The sequence below is a fragment of the Podarcis liolepis genome (assembly GCF_965112155.1).
Source record: "Podarcis liolepis genome assembly, chromosome: W".
NCBI lineage: Eukaryota > Metazoa > Chordata > Lepidosauria > Squamata > Lacertidae > Podarcis > Podarcis liolepis.
In genome coordinates, this window is record NC_139568.1 from 35,989,594 (window position 1) to 36,004,009 (window position 14,416).

Here is a 14,416-nt window from a genome sequence, read left to right on the forward strand (position 1 = left end):
TACTGGAAGAATTCCATGAGGGAATGAATTTGATGACTGACTTGGTTGGGAATCTTAAGCAGACTGTGGGAAATCTTGGACAGGCAGTAGAAAAAAAGTATGGAGTTTACCCAGGATTTATACCAAGATTGTGCCTTGTTAGAACAGATGAAAGAAGAGGATTCTGCTGAATCTTGGGAGTCAGAAATGGAGCCACAGACGGAGGTTGCGGCCGTACAGGAACATGAATCTTTGGAATTGGCAACTGGCTTTTGAAAAAATCAGACTCGGAAAGAAGAAGTTTGGATTGGACTGGAAATGGGGGGTTGGATTGACCCCCCTGAGCAGGGACATATGGACTTTCCGAGTTTGGTAGTGGACTGTGAGAGGCTTGGAGATATGGGGATTCCAAAGTTTGGAGGGGCTTTGAAACATGCTTTTAAGTACTACATGGAGCTCAGTTTGGACTGTGGAAAAGGGACCTTTTGGTTGGAAGGAGGTAAAAGCATTATTAAATTGGAGATCACACGAGTGAAAAGAAAATATGAAGAAAAACAGTGGAAGGGACGTGGAAGAGATTTAAGAGCCTCGGATATAAGATCACCAGGTTAATGTGCCAGTTTAATGGGATAAATGGACTGACAAACCCGGGACCTGGGGGATGGGACGTTGGATGAAGATTTTCTTTATCTTTTTTTTTATTTTTTGTTATTAGGATTATCCTACATAATTGATGAATACTAGATGGATGCATGAAATGAAACTGCTTGGCTCTGGTATAAAAGTTTAAGGGATTAGGAAAGAATATAATGGTTAAGAGAAGTTATTAAAAATAAGATTTAGGTTAGACTTCCGGAGGCGGCGCCATCGGCAATGGCGGAATCCCTCTAAGTCGGAGGGAGAAGCTCTGCAGAAATCGGGTCTCCCTGCTACAGCGAAGCGGGGGACCCTTCCGAAAACCGCAGGCAAGGGAAGCCTGCGACCGTGGGACTTGGCGGGCACCTTTTGCACACACACACACACCCCCCCCCGTTTGGTGAAGGGACTCGTAAAGAGTCCCGGAACGAGACGGGTGTGTGGCGCGGTGCTGAGAGTTGATCGCTACTTCTGCGGAGTGAAGCTGCACAGCTGATGCCGGAGAGCGCTGACCTTTTTCCTTTGAAATTTCGGCTTTCAAACTACAACCCGTGAGTAAGACTTTCTAAGAATCGGGAGATCAAAGGATTGGTTTGCCTTTGATCGACGCAACGAACTTGAATTTGGCACTGAAGCGGGAAGGCGCAAAAAGGAAGTCCGTCTTCCGGTTTTGTAAACAGGATTAAAGCAAAGACTTTTGAAGCTAGAGCTGGAGAAGCAGAACTAAGAGGAGTTAAATTTTAGTGCCAGATACAAGAACTCCCTCTTAGAGTGAGGGGGAGAAGGAAATTTTGGACTTGAGGATAAGAAAGTGAGGAAAAAGACCACTGCTTAATCCCTGATATTGGTCTGCCAGAGACAGTAAGAAAGTGTTGCACCGTTTATAAACATTTGTAACTGTTTGTGAACACTCTGCATTTGAACTGGAAAGGACTCTTTGTAACTGTTGCCTTTTATTGAAAAAGTGAAAGTTAAAAAGGGCAGGACTGCTTTTGGAAAAAAGTTGCCCTGAAAGTAACATTGTTGCCAAGGTGCTCCCCTAGAGGAGGCCTGGGATATAGCTGGGGATTTTCCATTACAGCTGGCCTGGAAACTTTCTCACCAGAAAAGAAATTTGACTGTGTGAGTGCCCTTGAATTCTAAAGATAAAGTAATGGATCAGGAGAAACCCCAGCCTTCAAGGATAAAAACTAGACTGCAGCAACGAAGACAATCAATAGTAGTGCCTCCTGTCCTAGAAAAAGAAGATACTGGGCAGCCTGGAGCAGAAAGTACGGGCTCTGAAGAGACACTAAATGCATCATTAGACAAAATATTTGGAGCTTTGGAAAAATTGTCAGCTAAAATTGACTTAAATACTACAACTATCAGCTCCAATACTCAGGCCATTGATCGATTGTTGCAGGAATCTAAATTGACAAGGAAAATTGCCGACAAAGCTAAAGAAAAGGTGCTGGCGGTAGAAGGAAAATTACAGCCAATTAATAAACAATTAGAAGACCATAAGGCACAACTGTCCTTAATCGAATTGAGAGATAAACAGGCTAATTTAAGGATCAGGGCGGTACCGGAATTGGAAGAAGGCAAGCTGAGTGACTTTCTTACACAGGAATTTGAAGAATTCTGGGGCCTTGATCCAGAGAAAGATTTCAAGATAGTGACAGCCTTCAGACTTGGCAAAGGGAATAAAGGGGGAAGAAAGAACAAGGTAAGAGATTGTTTGATTACACTCAGATCTAAAGAAGAGAGGGACAAAATACTGGGCCTACATTACCAGAAATCATTGGAAATAGAGGATTCAAGGATAGAAATTTTTAAAGATATCCCAAAATATCTATTGGACCTCAGAGCCAACTACGGAGACCTGGTGAACTTGTTAAGAAGAAACAGTGTCATCTTCAGGTGGGAATTTCCCCAGGGGCTGTCTTTTACTTACAGAGGGAAAAAGGTGAAGATAAGATCAGAGGAGGATAAAGTGAGATTCCTGAAGGATCACGAGGAAGATCTACAAAAAGAGGCAGAGGGAAAAGAACCAAAATTAAAACCAGGAGTTTTGGACCTAGCAAAGCTACCACTGGGACTGGACAAACCAGAAGTGATACCACCCACAGACCAAGAACAAGCACTGGGAGCAGTCGGAGGAGAAGCAGAATAACCATACAATGTCTCTGCAGGTACTAAGTTGGAACATTCGAGGTTTGAACTCCCCCGATAAGAGGAAAAGAATCTTTCATCTATTGAAAAAGGAAAAATTGGACTTGATATGTTTGCAAGAAACCCATGTGACTAGAACACACAGGAAAGTATTAATTAACAAAAGATTAGGACAAGAATTTATTTCATCAGACAAAGTTAAAAAGAGAGGAGTGGTGATTTACGCAAGAGAAAGTTTATCACCTAAATTTGTCTTTAAAGATGACCAAGGAAGATTTGTGGCTATTGAAATACAATTTCAAGGTGAGAAATTCTTGATAGTAGGGATATATGCACCAAATGAGGGGAAATCAGACTTTTATAAGAAACTGCATGAGACATTGTTGGACTTTAACATCATTAGGTTTGGAGATATGAATGGAGTGGTATCGACAAATATGGATAAGTCAGAAAGACAAGTGGTGACAAAAGACGGAAGACTACCGAAAACTTTTTTTGAAATGACAGACAATATGGACTTAATTGACATCTGGAGAACTAAGAACCCCCTAGGTAGAGAGGGGACATTCTTTTCTGAAGCCCAGAAGACTTGGACAAGGATTGACCAAATCTGGATAACCAGAGGAATGGCTCCTAAGATCCGAAAAGTGGAAATCTGCCCAAAAACTTGCTCCGACCATAATCCTGTGAAAATGGAAATGAAACCCACATTGACTGGTTCCTTCAGATGGAGGATGAACGACGCCTTGTTTAGAGATCCAGAAATCACCAAGAAGGCCCAAAAAATTATAAAAGACTATTTTGAGATAAATCTGAAGACCACAGTGGAGAAAAGAACAATCTGGGACGCAAGCAAAGCCGTAATGAGAGGGTTTTTGATTCAGCAAAATGCAATAAAAAGGAGAACCCAAAATGAGAAAAAAGAGAAGATTTTGGAGAAAAGAAGAGAAGGAGAGAAAAAACTTAGAGCTAAACCAAAATCACAAGAGATTTTGGGAGAAATTAAGTCATATCAAGTACAATATATGAAAATGATAAATCAGGACATTGAATGGAAAGTTAAACAGTTGAGACAAAAGACCTTCGAATCAGCTAATAAATGTGGGAAGCTGTTAGCATGGCAGCTGAAGAAGAGACAAAAACTAAACACGGTTACCAATCTTGAAGTGGATGGAAAGAATATTCAGAATCCACAGGAGATTAGAAGCTGCTTCCAGAGATATTTTAAACAACTCTATACACAAGGGCCGCAGATTGAGTTGAAAATTGATCAATTTCTGAAAACTAATGGATTACAAAAAATTTCTCAAGAAAACAAAGTATTATTGAATTACAAAATAACTGAACAAGAGGTGGAAGGCGCGATTCAGAATATGCAACTGGGCAAATCTCCAGGGCCTGATGGATTAACATCCAAGTATTACAGAACTTTGAAAGACTATTTAATTCAACCATTAAAGGAGGTTTGCAATGAAATTATGGAGGGGGAAAAGGCGCCGGAGACGTGGAAAGAAGCTTATATCACACTTATACCGAAAACTGAGTCTGAAAAGACACAACTTAAGAACTATCGCCCCATATCCCTACTTAACGTGGATTATAAAATCTTTGCAGATATATTGGCTAGAAGACTGAAAAAAGTTTTGGCAGAGGTGATACATAAAGACCAGGCCGGCTTTCTCCCTGGAAGACATCTATCGGACAATACGAGGAATATAATTAACATTCTGGAAAAGCTGCAGGTGAACATTAACACAAAAGCAGTCTTGATTTTCGTAGATGCGGAGAAAGCCTTTGACAACATTTCCTGGAGTTTTATGAAGAAAAATCTTCAGGGGATGGGGGTTGGACAAAACTTTGAAAATGGTATAGGTGCGATATATTCTGAACAAAAAGCTAAATTGAGAGTAAACAATGTGGTTACAGAAGAGTTTAAAATAGAGAAAGGGACACGACAAGGTTGCCCAATTTCCCCATTGCTTTTCATTTCGGTCCTGGAGGTTTTGCTAAACATGATTAGAAGGGACCATTTGATTCAAGGTATTCAGGTCGGAGTTAAACAATACAAACTTAAAGCTTTTGCAGATGATCTCGTTATGACATTACAGGAGCCGATATCCAGCACTAAGAGGGCCCTAGAAGTAATCCAGGATTTTGGTCAAGTGGCAGGCTTTAAATTGAACAAATTGAAAACTAAGGTTTTGGAGAAAAAATTGACGCCGATAGAGAAAGAGAGGTTTCAGAAAGAGACAGACTTAACATTAGTAAAATACCTGGGGGTGAATATGACATCCAAGAATGTGAACCTATTTAAAGACAACTATGAGAAATGCTGGTCAGAGGTGAAAAAAGATCTAGAAATTTGGACGAATCTGAAGCTTTCCTTGCTGGGTAGAATTGCTGTTATTAAGATGAATGTATTGCCGAGAATGTTATTTTTATTTCAATCATTGCAAATTATTGATAAGATGGACTGTTTCAAGAAGTGGCAAAGAGATATATCTAGATTTGTCTGGCAGGGCAAAAAGCCCAGAATAAAATTTAAGATCCTTACTGATGCCAAAGACAGAGGGGGGTTTGCCCTGCCAGACTTTAAACTTTATTATGAGTCAGCAGCCTTTTGCTGGCTGAAGGAATGGCTACTTCTTGAGAATACAGATGTTTTGGATCTTGAAGGGTATGATAACATATTTGGGTGGCATGCATATTTATGGTATGGCAAGGTAAAAGCACATAAGGCATTTAAAAACCATATTGTCAGGAAAGCATTGTTTAATGTCTGGACAAGGTACAAAGATTTTCTGGAGAGTAAAACCCCAAGGTGGCTATCACCTATGGAAGCGAAAGCTTTGAAAAAACTCAACATGGAGGCTAAATGGCCAAAATATTGGGAAATTTTAGAACAGGAAGGTGACAAACTGAAACTGCAGAGCTATGACAAACTTAAAGAGAAGGTGCGAGACTGGTTACATTACTTTCAAATAAGAGAGGTTTATAACTTGGATAAAAAAATTGGTTTCCAGGTGGAAAAATCAAAGTTAGAAACAGAATTGTTAGAACCCAATGCTAAGATACTATCAAGAATGTATAATCTGCTGTTGAAATGGAATACTGAGGAAGAAGCGGTAAAATCTGCAATGATAAAATGGGCACAAGATATAGGATATAACATTATGTTTGCTGACTGGGAGAAGTTGTGGACCACCGGGATGAAATTCACGGCATGTAATGCCCTAAGAGAGAATATTATGAAAATGATGTACAGGTGGTACATGACTCCAGTCAAGCTTGCAAAAATATATTACTTGCCCGATAACAAATGTTGGAAATGTAAAGAAATTGAAGGTACATTTTTTCACCTTTGGTGGACGTGCCCAAGGATTAAGGCTTTCTGGGAAATGATATATAATGAACTGAAAAAGGTATTTAAATATACTTTCCCGAAGAAACCAGAGGCCTTTCTCCTGGGCATAGTTGGCCAATCGGTGTTAAAGAAGGATAGAACTTTTTTTATGTATGCTACAGCAGCAGCAAGAATTCTCATCGCAAAGCATTGGAAGACACAAGACCTACCCACCTTGGAAGAATGGCAGATGCAACTAATAGACTATATGGAGATGGCGGAAATGACTGGCAGAATCCGAGACCAGGGAGAAGAGTTGGAGGAAGAAGATTGGAGGAAATTTAAAACTTATTTGCAGAAATATTGTAAAATTTTTGAATGCTGATGACATTGAAATGAATTGAAGGGGTTCTAGCAACAAGGTAAAATGTAAGATGGGATTAATAATAGATTAACTAATAGGACATGAATTTGCTGAACCAATCTTTAAAAAGGATACAAAAATGGGAGACGTGAGGAAGTCAGGAAAATAAGTTAACTAAAGATGAGAAATTAAGAAAGAGGGAATTTTTGATTTTCTTTTATATGTGTTTTTTCTTTTTATTTCTTTGTGTTTAATGTTTGTATTTTTGCATTTTGTAATTTTGTATCTTTTTCGTTTTTGTATTTTTCTAAACTTTTCTATTGATAAAACCTAATAAAATATTATAAAAAAATAAAATAAAAATAAGATTTAGGTTAAGGTTTTTATAGGACAATGAGGAGAATAGAGTAAGGTAATGTAATGAAAGATTAGAATAGGGTAAAAACTTGATGGTAAGGATTTGCTGAACTAACAAATTGAACTGGAATACAAAAAAGGGAGGTATGAGGAGGTCTGGGAAAATAAGTGTACGGAAGATATGTTATGAAAATTAATGTGTTTTTAACTGTTTTTATTTTGTATGTTTTTCTTTTTTGTATTTTCTTTTTTCTTTTTCATTTTTCTTGTTATAATTTGGAAAACTCTAATAATATATATATTTTTTAAAAAAAAACAAAAAACAGCCAGGCGGGAGCAACAGCGAAAGTCCTCGGCTCGGACACCCCAAAGCAAGCATAATGTTGAAGGTGGTCCTAGAGCTCCCGAATGGCCACGCGGTGGAGGAGTTGGCTTTGGTTGATTCCGGAGCTTCGGCGTCATTTTTGGAGAGCCAGTGTGGTGTAGTGGTCACGTAATCTGGGGAACCGGGTTCGCGTCTCCGCTCCTCCACATGCAGCTGCTGGGTGACCTTGGGCCAGCCCCACTCACCTCACAGAGTGTTTGTTGTGGGGGAGGAAGGGAAAGGAGATTGTTAGCCACTTTGAGACTCCTGAAGGGGAGTGAAAGGCGGGATATCAAATCCAAACTCCTCTTCTTCTTCTTCAAGGAGTTTGCAGAGCAGCACCAACTGAACCTGAGGCCTTTGGATTTTCCGCTGCAAGTCACTACAATTGATGGGAGAGAACTGTTGGGAGGTGAAGTGACCCATCAAACGCCTCCCATGAGGATGCGGGTGTCTACCCACTCCGAGGTCATCGCCTTTCACGTGGCCACGTTGGCGGGTCCGCCTATCATACTGGGCATGAGCTGGTTGGCCTTGCACGATCCGGTGGTCTCCTGGCATCAACGGTCACTGATTTTTGGGTCGGCGCACTGCATGGAGAACTGCCTGGGCCTAGAGCTACCTCGACGGTTGGAGGCCGGGATGGCAGCAGCATGCAAAGCAGGGACGACCGAAATTCCTCCGTATTATCGGGACCTACAGGAGGTGTTCAGCGAGAGGGAGGCTGACACGTTGCCACCGCATCGACCGTACGATTGCCAGATCAACCGGATCCCGGGGGCCACGCTGCCGGTGGGCAAGCTCTATTCCATGTCGGAGCGAGAGATCAAGGACCTGAAGGACTTTATCGAGAAAAATCTAAAGAGAGGATTCATCAGGGAATCCAAGGCGGCAGGGGGGAGCCCAGTGTTCTTCGTGGACAAGAAATCGAAGTCAAATTTTATTAGAAACATAGTCAAATTTTATTAGACTTAACCATCCAGGAGTCCTTTAGTTCTTTGCTTCCATTTTAATGAGGGAACAGAAATATGTGAAAAGCAATGTTGTCCAATGTTATCTGATAATATGTCCCAACAGGCCCATTGCTCTGAATCAAATTCAATGCAACAAACCAGCCAGGGAAAACATTAAATTTAGGGAAGCTTTTAATGTTTGACGAACTATTGTATTTTAAGATTTTGTTGGAAGCCGCCCAGAGTTTTAATGCCCATGTTTTAGTGTCCTTTTAATATGTTTTAAAGTAAAAGATTCAAGAAAGATCCTTCTTCTGGGGCCTGCCTGGTGTTAGCCTGTGTGTAGTTCAGATTCGGAAGTTTGATTGCATTTCCTGCCATTTGGGTGAAGAGTGCTCTGTGTCAGAGCTGGCCACACCTCCTTGCAGGCATGCCTTAAATACCATGGTGCTCCAACCATTCGGGCCATCTGACCAAGCAAGGCAACTGTCCAACTGCAGCACCCCCGATTCCTTTGTCAACAATGGTAGGCTTACTGGAAGGAAATGGATGGAGTATGAAGAGCCTTTTTCACTCATTGCAGCTTTTGAGCAGGGCATGTGGAACCATGCCTTCTCTTTGCAAGATCACATCTACAATGTGGATTTCAAGCAGTTTAACCAGTGCAACTTAAGGATGGGTGTTATGTACTGAGTTGAATAGGATCCAAACTGCAGCAGTCTGATTGGTCCTAGAACAATAGGATCCAAATTGCAGCAGTCTGATTGGCCCTAGAACAATAGGATTCAGAATGCAGCAGTCTGATTGGTCCAAGAACAATGCAGCAGTATGATTGGTTGGCAGGAACCACCCAATCATGCTCCAGAGATAAGTGAATCCACAACCTGATTGGCTTACAGTAGAATTCCAGAATTAACCAATCATGTGCAGCCCATTGTGTAAATAATGTATATAAAGCAGATACTTTGAGGGGACTTTCATTCATTCCTCCTCACCACTATGAGCTGAATAAAGAGCATGAAATCACTTTGCGACTCTGAGTATATTTCAATGGGCTTCTCTCATCATATCACATGCGCCTTCAATGCCTTATCCACCAATGTTATGACTATTGCTATGGTGAAGACAAAACCTCCAAACGGGGTCAATCTGTTTGGAGGAAAATTCCTTCCTGGCTCTGAAAATGGCAACCATTATTGGACCACAACAAAGCCAAGGAATGCAGTGCCCTAGAAGGACAATGTTAGCTTACATAAACACACAGCATCATTAAATTGGGGGGGGGGGAATAAGGAGGGTTTTTCTGCAACCAACTGTGGAGCCTGGGTTCAGGTACAGACAACGTTTATCGGGTCTAAAGGCCTGTTAACTTGGCCTGTTTGGATTGGCCACAATTCAAGTAAAAAGATGGTGGCAAACCTGCCACTCCCCTGTGACTGGTCTAGGACAGGGGTCAGCAAACTTACTGTGCCTCGGTCCAGTGTCTCCAGTGCCGATCGCACAGCAGGCCAGAGTGCGGGGTAGTGCTTGCCCATATGCGTGCACACATGCTATTTCCGGTCACTTCCGGGTCAGAGGAGCATCGGAAATAGCTTGTGCAAGGACCCCTTGTAAACAAAAAGATACAAGAAAGATCCTTCTTCTGGGGCCTGCCTGGTGTTAGCCTGTGTGTAGTTCAGATTCAGAAGTTTGATTGCATTTCCTGCCATTTGGGTGCAGAGTGCTCTGTGTCAGAGCTGGCCCACACCTCCTTGCAGGCATGTCTTAAGCTTTAAGACCATGGGCCTCCAACCATTTGTGCCATATGACCAAATAAGGCAACTGTCCAACTGCAGCAGCCCCATTTCCTTTGTAAAAGACGATGAGGAACCCAACAGAGGATGAAGTACCAAGGCACTGATGCCCCTGCTATTTGCAGAATTCTAATGATCCCAGCAGAGCTGATTCTCTACTGAGGACTTGTTGGCCGGAATGACTGACTGCAGGTACAAGGCAGGGCAGACCTCGTAGACACCCAGGGCTTTAGCCCCCTCAATATTTCTAGGAAGGGTGCTCAGTCCCCCCAGTATTGAGGGGACCGCCATCCCCCACCACCAGGCTGTTGCTGTGGCCACAAATGACTGTCACCAGCAGCCGTGGGAGGCCAAGGGCCCTGTTAGCCACGAGGGACATGCGACAAATGTGAATGGCCACGCCTGGCAGGGGAGGCGAAGATGGAGGAGAGGGGAGGGGGGAAATTTGATTTAATCCATTTGCATTCTGCAGGGTATCATAACAGGTTTCCAAACAAATAAACAACTTTTAACCAAGAGGAAGGAACCAGAATGATTGGCAACTCAAACTAGAGCAAAAGCCTTAGTTTTTCACCCCATCTTAATGCAGCCTATGGGACCAAACAATTCATTTGGCGCCGGGCGTAGGTACCTGAGCGGGACTTACGACAGATGTGGATGAACACATCTAGGTCACATTGAGGAATTTGACCACACAGATGGGCCAGTGAGTGAAAGATGAAGGAGAATTTGGAATGTTAATAACTCCACAGGGTTCTGTCTTGGGCCCGGTCTTATTCAACATCTTTATCAACGACTTGGATGATGGACTCAAGGGCACCCTGATCAAATTTGCAGATGACACCAAACTGGGAGGGGTGGCTAACACCCCAGAGGACAGGATCACACTTCAAAATGACCTTGACAGATTAGAGAACTGGGCCAAAACAAACAAGATGAATTTTAACAGGGAGAAATGTCAAGTATTGCACTTGGGCAAAAAAAATGAGAGGCACAAATACAAGATGGGGGACACCTGGCTTGAGAGCAGTACATGTGAAAAGGATCTAGGAGTCTTGGTTGACCACCAACTTGACATGAGCCAACAGTGTGACGCGGCAGCTAAAAAAGCCAATGCAATTCTGGGCTGCATCAATAGGAGTATAGCATCTAGATCAAGGGAAGTAATAGTGCCACTGTATTCTGCTCTGGTCAGACCTCACCTGGAGTACTGTGTCCAGTTCTGGGCACCACAGTTCAAGAAGGACACTGACAAACTGGAACGTGTCCAGAGGAGGGCAACCAAAATGGTCCAAGGCCTGGAAACGATGCCTTAGGAGGAACGGCTAAGGGAGCTGGGCATGTTTAGCCTGGAGAAGAGGAGGTTAAGGGGTGATATGATAGCCATGTTCAAATATATAAAAGGATGTCACATAGAGGAGGGAGAAAGGTTGTTTTCTGCTGCTCCAGAGAAGCGGACACGGAGCAATGGATCCAAACTACAAGAAAGAAGATTCCACCTAAACATTATGATACGGAAGGGTGTCTTCTTCACCTTCTTCTTCGCTACAATATATCCATTTATTTCCAATTGTCAATGTCAAAAGGGACTAAAATCTATAAAATGCATAGAAAATCAACGTGCCAATTTGCTCAATTTCTCTAGGACTCCATGACACCTCCCCTGTCCTCCATAATCCCTCAAGCAAGGTGTCCAGACCCTAATCCTGTCAAATCACTCTGCCAAGCCTTTCCTCCGGGCAATGCCAGGTGGCAGGCTATGCATACATGGACCATTGTCTTCTCATCACCGGTACTCAGGATGTGCTTATCTGCGCATATCTCCAGCTCTGCATATTCCCCCCTCCCTCCTCCATATGTTAATTCTGTGTAACCCAACCTCTTCTTAATGTATTCATGATGTAACTGGGATGTATTTTGCACTGTATGCTGGGACATGGAGGGAAGTTTCAAAAGTTCATGTCACCCCTTTCTCGCTGTTCAATCTCGCCTTGAACCTGTTGCGCAATAAACTTGGATCTTCTGCAGTTTGCTCCTGTCTCCGGCTGAGCTCATTTTCCTCCGCAGGGACCCGCGGACTTAGTCCGCCGAGCTGGGTGGCAGAGCAGCCTCGCACCCAGATTTTACCATAACAATTAGGAAGAACTTCCTGACAGTAAGAGCTGTTCGACAGTGGAATTTGCTGCCAAGGAGTGTGGTGGAGTCTCCTTCTTTGGAGGTCTTTAAGCAGAGGCTTGACAACCATATGTCAGGAGTGCTCTGATGGTGTTTCCTGCTTGGCAGGGGGTTGGACTCGATGGCCCTTGTGGTCTATTCCAACTCTATGATTCTATGGAGCCTGGCAACCCAACAAAGCAAGATGCATACGCGAGGGCACTAACAATGAGCAAAAAAAAGAGGCGAGAGCACAGTTTAGCCTTTTGAGAAGCAGAGGGGCTTATGGAATCTTTGTGTCAAGTTTTGCAACCTCTGGGGAACTTGCTTGTGATGCTGCAGTTACTTGGCACAGAGAAACGAAACATCACATCTCTCTTAATTGAACCATCCTACAGACTGGAAGTACTGTACATTACGAGTGCATGGCGAGTTGCTGCCAAATGTTTGCCTGCTTGATTTCCCTAGCACATAAGCGGACTTCAGTTGAAATCACATGTGGGCATGTAAGCATGAACTGAAACACTGGCAGGCATTTCTGTGGACACAGATGTAATTTTCTTCCAGCTATGATCATGGGGACAGCTGTACCTGACTCTGTTTACAGTCCAAATTGCATTAACATTTCCCTGGTTGGAAAGACAGACACAGCCGAAGAGGCTACATCTGGTCAAGTGTAGAAGGAAGTCAGAAAATGGGTGATTGATACCCAAGTCATTTCTTTCCCCTGGGATGTAAACAGGTTTTGCCTTCTCACCCACGCCCCACCACTTTCATGTGACAAAGAGTGTTCTCCTTAATGGAGAGCGCTGGTTGCGGTGGGGTCTATCAGGCCACCCCCCCCCCTTGGTTGCCAGGCAGGATTGGAAAGTTGGCCTGTGGCAATGATTAGTTGTGGTTGAGTTGCTGGGGCAATTTATGTGTTGCAATTTGGTGGGAGGGATCTAATGCTTTATATTCTGTGCACGCAGCTTGGACACTTTCTCTTTGCTGCGTGCATCGGAACACCCGCCCGCCCGCCCGCCCTAAATTTAAGGGTTTTCTGCGTTGACCTTGCTATGCCTGTCATGGGGTCATCTGCTGTTGTGGCAGGGGACTGGTAGGAATTTTGTCCATCTGGCTGATTTGTTTTTTGCCTACTGCAAATCGTCACAACTTGTAAGTTGCGGTTAGGCATTGGTTATCAAATTGGTTGGAAGAGGGGCAAGGATTGGCTGGGCCTGCCCCTCCAACGCTGCTGCGGAAAGGGAATTCCGTTAAAGGAACCCAGGGGCTTGCCATGTTTTTGTCCGAATCCCTGGAATGGGGCTAGGACCGGCAAGCCCTAGGGAGCATGCGGGGAGAAGTGAGGGCCTGTCGCTCAGCTCCATTTCTCCCCAATATTGTTTTCCCTTACTGGCTTTCGGTGGAATCCGGAAGTAAGTTCTGTCCCCAGGCGGGGGGCGGGGGGGACGACGGCAGATAGTCTTAACCAATGCCTAAGCAATCACTAACAATCATGTATGTTAATAAAGTTGTGGCCAAAATTATGCCAAAAACCTTAAACAAAAATGATGTGTCTTTCTATGGGTGAAAGAAAATCAAAAGCCTTTCTGCCTCGCCCCTTTCTCCTCTAAGAACGCTGAAGCCTCATTATCAACAGCTGTGTCTTTCCCCAGCTATTCCTTCTCCAGCTTCTCTTCCAGCTAGAGTCCCAATAGCATCCAAAAGAGTCACAGATTCTCCATTACTATTAGCAAACAACTATGGGAACTGTAAGTGACGATTGTTTAAATGTTTTCACACTTAATATTAAAGCAGCACAATCTTTTGGAAACATTGGCTTTGAAATTTTTGGTCCGGGCCTAAAGCTTAAGCTTGAATAACGCCTAAACGCAATAGGCTATGAAAGCTGCCTTTGCTTTTTGCTACTATAAAAGTTGTATTAATAGTTGGTTTTTATGTAGTAGGAAAACTGATAAACCAAATGTTAAGTAGGTACAAATATTATGTCTAAGTAAATAATTTTCCCCACACACAAACAAAAAAGATAGTTCCCGTCCTCAAGTTTACAATCTCATTGCTAATCCTTTTTGGGTAGTCTGAAAGCTTTTTTTCTTTCTTTTTTAAGGTGGGGGAAACCCAAGATGAAAGTAGGAATGTGTTTAAGCTAAAGTTGAATTGTAATGTTTGTTTATAATGCTTCTGAATTTCATGGACTGGGAAAAGCCTCAATGACCTTGCTCCCAGCCCTTCCCTTGCTGCAAAAAATAAAATAAAAATATCTACAACCACAGGAGTTTCACCCCACATTGCCTTAGATGGCTAAGCTAACATGTT